Here is an 8,247-nt window from a genome sequence, read left to right on the forward strand (position 1 = left end):
CTCACCGATGTGGGTACGATCCCAGCGAAAATTATACGTTAGACTGATTAGCGAAATTTATCACAATATGAATAAACGACTTATCTTCAATGAAATGCGCGGCCGCATGTCGTAATAAATTACAGGCTGCATTTTTCGAGGTCAATTGCTTCTATAGTCGATCGCCGACGCTATCATAAATCGATGTTACTACCCCCCTAACTTTCGCCAGATGTAAACGCGTGTTCAGCATGGCTTCGAACCTTGGGCTCAGCGGATGAAAGGAAACAGACCTTTGTTAATCGTGTTGCCGATAATAACGAGTAGTAACACCCGAAAACATTCCCTGTTAGTAATACATTCGGGCGTCGTGCAGAGAAACGCGTTATTGTTATAGGTTGGTTGGAACATGTAGGTTTAACTAGACCCGAAATGTTACTGAACTTCAGTCAGACGCGTTGCGGGTATCAGCAGTAGTGAATCAAGGATATTTTGACTGTTTATTGCTGAGGGCATTTGATGTTCAGGTCGGTGTCCGTGACTACGAAGGCAACCATTACGTGCCTCGGCGATTTGAGCCACTCGATCTATGTAATCTACTGGAGTTTCAGCGTAATTGTAGGTGGGCACTCCGGCGTCCATTATCGCCGCGTGAAATAAGCCTTGAGCGATACCGGTCAATAGATGACCATGACACAGTCGGACTCTCCGCCTAAGTGGAATGTCTAGCTAGCCATTGTAGGGCTTTAACCCGGTCCAAATGGCCCCAGTAACCATTGGCTTGAAGCAGGCCAAGATCTACAAAGCAAAGAAAACCAGTCAATAATCAAATATCACGTATTGACGATGATAAGATCGGCGAAATGCACAAGCTATGGGCCTCTCTAATCTAACTCGTGGCTAATTCCAGCAGTATGTCCGTTTGCGTAGTTAATAAGCACAATAGGCTATCTATCCCCGGCTTTCGAATCCTTCTTCCTTCAGTTGTTCAAATAGGGAGAGGTTTAGTTGAAGCTAGTCGTTTCATCAGCAACATGTCCCGGGCTTTTGTGTACAACCTGGCTTCCACGTGGACGCTAATATGCTAAACAGTTGTTTGGGGGAGAACTTCATGGAAGCAACGGGGATCATTTGAAGGTCCCTGGTACGGAACTCCGAAAAATGCTTCAACTGCACTGCCGTCGTTGTTAAGTCGCTACTGTATATTGAAGTGTGATATTTCATTCCGGTGAATGTCACAAAAGTTCAGATTCTTCGGTAGAACGATCGGATGCCAAAATCGTTGCCCATAATGACACTGCACGCTAAACCGAACCATGTAAGGAAAAACAACCCGGCGACCCGGGCATGACTGGCAAACAAAAAAAAAAAAAAAAACAAAGAATTAGAGCGTTATCGTGAATTTTTTGTTCTGTGAAACGAACACGTGAAATGCATCATCTAGAACCAGTTCAGAAGCTACTGACCTCACAGGTACACAAACCATGGACGGCCAATTCCAAACATTACAACACACATATTTCTAGAGGTATAACGGATTAGTGGTAATAGTAATTTCAATTTGTATGTCCCCGAAACGTATCAATGGCGCTATGTGATATAATTTCGTGTGAATAAATAACGAAAGGTTATTATTTAAAAAAGTTTAATTTTTTAATAAATTCACCGACTATATATGTATATATATATATATATATATGTGAAGTCATTAAAAAATTAAACTTATTATATATATGCTAAGGCTACTGTTCATAATAATATCAGCAGAATATGGGCCAGCTTCTCTTATATCGGTCGTTTTATTATATTTCATAAATTTATTCTTTCATTAGCTTATATACAAGCATACTGTAACGACATTTTGTCAGGCGGTCGAGAGTTATTATGGAACTATATAAAAAGAATACGAAAGGATACGTCCACACCTATTTCTCCTGTCGAGTCTCTCAGAGATTTACCTACTCCTCTGGGAAACATCATGTTTAAAGCCGCATCTAGTAAAAGTAATTTTCCTTAGTTACGCCGGATGAGATATTCTTGCGCTGTCTTAAACGTGCTCGAACATACCTAATATATATACGTGACTTAGTACGGCGGAAACCAACTTCTCGAACTTTTCAAGGTGACCAGCTAACATGCAGTGATTTTATGCATAGCAAAGTCGAAAACCTTCTTTTTCTCAACCTAAAATTTACGGTGTATGTTAGTATCAGCTTTCATGAAGCAACATGAAGATCAACAGAACCTAGAGTTGAAGTGAGGCTTAGTATTTCATCAAAGTGGCTCAAGAAGCCTGGATCCGCATAAAACAATGATCATTTTGAAGAGCAGAACACCAATCTCTGATAGGGTCATTCAGATAAGCTCCAATGGTTAGTCTTTTTTCCAGATCTTCTGTGCCCCTTTGCGCCTTCGATAGCTTTTTTGCTCTTTTAGGCCTTGCGACCGCCACCAGACAGAAATTTAATTCTGCCAGAACAAATCTTGCTCTCTAGCGTGTTTGAGAGACACTTCACGTGTACCACGATGGGTCCACGCACGGTTACTATTGAAAGTTACTGGAAAATGGAAGAAGGGGCATTTTGAAAAGGACTGGTTCAGATTCCAGTCACGGTCGATGGCAGTTATATTGAATAAACATGACACCCTAGGAATGACGCTTCTAGTGCGTGTAGGGGCACATTTTTTTTGTTGAAATATGTCTTTTCGCTTAGCTATATTTTTGAAGGTAAAACATAAGGAAGACTGGTAAATTGGATAACAGCACAATGTAATTTGACTGGTACTTTAATCTACAAGGCGAAGCTGGACACGTTATCTTTTCGCCGTACGTATTATTCGTATACTTTGGCCTAGTACGACTATTTTTTTATTCGAGGCAAATGGAACAGGTGATTTGGTACCAGATGTTCGTTTAACAGCAAAGCGGTACAAAACAGCACCGTAATCACTTTTGTTTTTAATTGAACTATTTACAATCGCAAGGGGAGCCGCGTGTGGCGGAAATAAAAACGACAAGATCGGTATCAATAAAGTGATACAATATTCACGAAAGCCAAAAACAGTATTCCAGAACAGGCCTAAATACCTACTGGATCCTATGTCCGGATTTGTTCAAGACGGTTAAAGCTTATTTGTCAAAAGGTTGGTAATTACGGTCCAATTAGAGATAAAATATTAGGCCCAGTCGGTGAATTTCCATCAATGAGGTAAAAAAACACCGCCATTATCCTTATGATATCATTTAGCAAGTACTGCGAAATAATGTGCACAGAGCAAATGAAGACCATTGAAAATGCACGGGTTAATTACGGAATCGAAAAAGCCTTTCTTCGAAAATATCACACTTAGCAATGCCACCATTTAGCTGCGAGTGCTACCAGCTGATCGCTTCAACCGACACCTTCGTTGTCATCAGCGGAGCTTTCCACTGCCTCCGGGCTTTTTTGCCAAACTACTTCAGAATCCATGGCACCACCAACAGATTCATAGCAATAATAACCCATAATCTGCGGCTCCATTTCTTCATTAGTGGCCACTGTAATCCGCCTAATGGTATCTCTATCGAAAACAGAAGCAAGCGTAACGGTACCAGCACAGATTGTCAGACTGAAGGTGTCGTTGCCGTCAGCAGTGACGACCTCACAGCAGTTTCTATCGGTCTACATGTTAAATCATCAGGTAACAATGGTGTGTTAACGTTTCGGACTTCACGTTGAGCGTTGCTGCTATGCGCCGCTTCAAATGACGTATACGCCCAGTTCTTGCCCATCATGTTTTCCGTTTGCAGCTTCACGGGAACAGCGAATCTAGTCCAATAATAATTTTATTTATCGAAGTATGCCTTTGTTGATCTAGTAAAATCGGAGTGCCGACTGTCAATAATGGTCAGTCAAATCGATTTTTGCAATTAAATTGTCATAAATTAATTTTAGGGACGTTGTCTACTGCGCAGACGTCAGCTCAACGCGAACTTACACCAGTGGCCGTTTCAGTGTTTTGGACGACGTTTACCTGTATAGAAAGCCACTGATACCAGGCTGTTTTTTTCTCACCCTCGTAGCTCAACCTATATATTTGGTCTAAAGGGAAATTATGCGATTGTTGTCAATCAATTGCAATAGGATTGATTTATGAGACACTGAAGCGGTACGTTCCCTAATACGACATACTGTATAAATAATATGACAATATATATGAATTTAATCGATAATAGCGACATTACGTTTTGTTTAGGGTAGATTGATCCGTTCTCTCCCTATAGGAAAATATATTGTGCCTAATTGTACAGTAACTACGAAAATTCCGTTTCGAGTTAGGCAAGAGCGCCGGTCGACTGCTGCCAACCGCGCAACATCATCGCTCCATCTGACCTAACTACTCTCGTAGCATTGTGGTACGATGGTCCGACATCGTATAGGGTGAAAAATTAGCTACAAATTGAAAGCTAATGGTGGCTAGCAGCTTCGGCGAAACTGAGCGTTACCCAAGTGACTGAGCCCCGCAGTCGGCCCACACAAAATAGGCTTGTGCGCGTGGTGTCCGGCCATTATGTCAAAGTATTACTTGGACCGCCTCAAAAAGAAAAGCTCATTGTTATGAAGTGTTAGTAAAATAGGAACATCGACTTAATCTACTTGGTCCTTTACTGAAAGCCGTGCAGTGATCCCAAGTTTTCATAGCAACCTCTTCGGTAACGAGCAAAATGCAATGCTATTGAGATGAAACGCGTGTGACAGGTCAGTTCAATAGGTCAATTGGTGCCACCACAGTAAGTAGAGAATTAAATCAGGCGTTATCTCTTGATAAACCTGTACTTTTTTTTTTATCGCCAATCTAGTCGCTCACTCGACGTTTGCTGATATACGTTCTAACAAAAAGTTCAGATAATCGTTTTATTGTAAAGGAAACATTCAGAACTGGAACGTTGTTTGTATCAGTTAGAAGATACTCTATCGAAATGAATACCCACACTGCACACAGAACAGATCGGGCAAGCACCATTTATCATTACGTAACAGATCACCCATTCAGTCCATTAAGATATCTCCGCTGGGTTTATTCTCTTCTCTGTAAGTACGGGTAGTCGAATGAAGCACAGAATCAGGTACCGCTCAGGGTGAAAGAAATTGAAACTTCTATTAAAGTGAAGTAACTTCGAAGCTCAATGTTAAATCTATACGGGTTTTTCTGTGATACTGAAGTTACAATGCATGAAGAATAAACTACTATTTTTACCACGGTATCTCCTCGTTAAGACACCTTATGCGCCTGGAAGCAATCACGATACGCAGGAAAATCCTGAGACAAGCCTACGATTAGTAAACCAGTCGATTCACACCCAATAGTAGATCCGATTAAAAAGCTCCGTTCATAACGTGGATTAGGGAGACCGTCGGTATGTGGCCGTGACCTCGATCTTCTCAGCGTCGCCCAGTAAAGATAAAGGAAGAGCTCCTTGAGTATGAAGTGATACATGAAAGTATCTCTCTTTGTATAGCGATATAGGGTCCCTATTTTCAATCAGTACTATTACACCTCATACACTAGAAGTTTAGCCTTTCCCAAAGCGTACAATAGTTATTGTTTGATTACCGTAAAAAAATGCTCCCAACTACGCTCAGGGTCTGCGCTTGTAATTCTCAGCGTGTCCTCAATGAACCATGTAACACCAAAAATGCGCGCCTCCCGAGAACAGCGTTGTCTTCACAATGAACATCAACAAAAGAAAACGTGCGCTAAGCGTTCTAATTTACCTCGACCTTCGACGTGCGACGGCAGTGTGCCAAATATGTTAGCAAAGGCGCTCCTGTCTTGTTTGCGCATGAGTTGTCCATTTGCCTTCACCTAGCCATCTTTTGTCCCCGCCCCTGTCAACTGTCATGTTTGGATGGCTTCTAAAGAACGAGGGCCGCCGCGTAGAAAACGAACTCCGTTCTTCTACGGAGCGACACAATTGCAGGTTTTCCTATTTCTCAATGTTCTTCATCTACAGGCGGTGAGTCCTCCTGAACAACATGGCAATCAATCTTAACGATTTGTCACACGTTGCTGAAATCAACGACGACGAATAGGGCCACTTGTTAAGCTTCAATAGGAACGCTGTGAGCAAACAGAGATTAGGGTCAGGCTAGCGTAGTATGAAAGGACTGTGTGAAGGATAAATATCTCTCTTTATTTCACTCTGCATATTTCTAGCTATTAAAAAAACCACATTAGCAACCAAAAAGGGAAAATGTTACGGCAAAATGTTCAACGAATTAAATCTGATGTCAAGCAGTCAATATACGGAGATCTACTTAGTCACTTAATACATTAGGCAAAGTATAGAAGAAAATGGAAATACTTAGTACGTTTTATACTGCCATCGACAATAATCAAGCGCCGTTCTTTATATATATATATATAGATATCATTTACACAGATGATGTTCTACGTGCCTTGATTTTTATCACCCATCGCGTCCACGCTCTTTTGAACGCTGCTCAAACTTAGCTTGTACAAACAACCTGAATCAGTAACAAAAAAGTTGACCCTTTATTTGGTCCTCTTAACACATTTTATTCCAACCTACGTTATGGCCATGTCGATCTTCAGTAGTCATTTGTACACCAGCTCCTGCGTGTATAAGCTTTACGTAATTCAAAAATCTTCATCACGTTTCTTGTTTGGATCTTCGTAATAGTTCCCTTCGATATTTCTGTAAAAACTAGGAATAACTGATTACCAGTGCTGACGCCCAAGAGAAGCGTAAGTGCTTGATGTCTTGTGAGATTTTTTTGAGAGAAATACGGTCAGATTAGTCTTGCGAATAGAAATTTAATGTATATCTAGTAGTTTTCTTACTAACGTTTCTGTTTATATGTTAAATATTTGATTTAATTATAGTTACGCTCCTTACAATAAACAAAGTGCGATTTGGTTAGTTTTCTTTACTATTTTAAAAATTCTGCCCCTTATATTTATACCGGCAATTTCGTTGAAGATTTCATTCGGGCCTGTTAGACGACAGAGACGGTCGACAAATAAATCGTGCTCTCTACGAGAATATTAGAGGAACATGACTACCGACGATCGTACTGGACGTACGGGGTTTACTCGGAAGTGATAAGCTTAAGTGCCTTGTGAGCTACCGCTTTGGTGACGAAGAAAAATCGCTTCTGATCACCTCCAAAACTTCTCATTGTCAATCCAAAGGCTCCGAACAATAACAGGTTTTTATATCGAATTGTCAACAGCGGTCGGAAATGATGTCTTCTATCATGTCGATACGAAGGAAAGGAAAAAGTGAAAAGTTTTGAGAGGTACACGGAAGGCCAGAGTTCAACGATATTTTCATTCCAACGAAACAATAACTCGAGTTGAAGACTGGAAGGGATTTATGCTCTGCGAATTGTTTAAGATGAACAGGACGGTCAGCAAAAGTCTACTTATAGCCAAGATTCAACGAGTAAACAGGGCTACGCAACGGAGTAGGCAATCCTGACAAAGAACGAAGCTCACCCTGCAATTACGTTAATAAAAGATTCTGTTGCACTCACCATATTCTCGAGACGTCACTCTGATCAATTATCACTTTTTTCTATCATTAGCAAATGAAAGTAGTGACCGTACCTTTGCCAATAGAGAAGGTCTAAAGATGTGGCTGTACGAATTCAACGCCGGATCCGAAAATTTCTAACAAGCGTAAATAGATAAATTGGCTGACAGTTGGGACATCGTCGACGAAGATGCGGACCATTACAAAATATATTATGTCATTGCTTGAAATCGTATAAGAATTTCTGTCCTTTGACGGGTAAAAATACCGAAACGACTTCTATTCTACTCTATAACGTCATTTTTACGTCGATGCGACACTTCGCGATATCTTCCTTAGTTTTCGCAGTAGAGATAACACAAGGACAACCCGAAACGAAATGTAAAAGCCAAATATTTATTTAATCCGCATGTTTTTTTTCCCTACGACAACATGCTCTATTACCTCGTGAGATACGATACTAATTCATACGCAGTAATGAACTCTCATACCTTCTTTCACAGTTCTTCTATCTCTAGAGTATATCATTTGTATAGATTTGCAGTTTTGTGGGATGGGTATGTTTCTTTTTTTTGTTTGTTATTTAATCTACTGCAATGAATGTCTAGCAATTCGCAGTTGGTCTTTCCTTGTTTCCTTTTTTCATTTGCGAATCATCATGATATGAGGTGAGCCCCATTTGAAACTACTGCTAATGATAAGAACTTGGTTTCACTTGGAGTTTCATA

The 8,247-nt window shown here is 40.6% G+C and overlaps 1 protein-coding gene and 1 long non-coding RNA gene across 13 annotated transcripts in view; one reads left to right on the forward strand and one right to left on the reverse strand.

Moving 5' to 3' along the window:
* Positions 1-3,398: 3,398 nt before the first annotated feature.
* LOC147758300 (uncharacterized) lies at positions 3,399-7,528 on the forward strand. Its single transcript, XR_015319331.1, has 4 exons — positions 3,399-3,660; positions 3,915-4,128; positions 4,299-4,718; positions 7,218-7,528. It is a non-coding gene; the product is annotated as an uncharacterized LOC147758300 (long non-coding RNA).
* A 368-nt stretch (positions 7,529-7,896) lies between these two features.
* The window catches only part of Ctl2 (Choline transporter-like 2), a 78,070-nt gene continuing 77,719 nt past the window's right edge, over positions 7,897-8,247 (reverse strand). For all 12 annotated transcript variants that reach the window (XM_022805879.2, XM_086977705.1, XM_022806194.2 and 9 more), the window contains one exon: positions 7,897-8,247. This exon is cut by the window's right edge and continues 2,452 nt beyond it. The gene's annotated coding sequence lies outside the window, so the exon portion shown is untranslated.

Source organism: Varroa destructor, unplaced genomic scaffold (genome assembly GCF_002443255.2).
Source record: "Varroa destructor unplaced genomic scaffold, Vdes_3.0 BEIS01000001.1, whole genome shotgun sequence".
NCBI lineage: Eukaryota > Metazoa > Arthropoda > Arachnida > Mesostigmata > Varroidae > Varroa > Varroa destructor.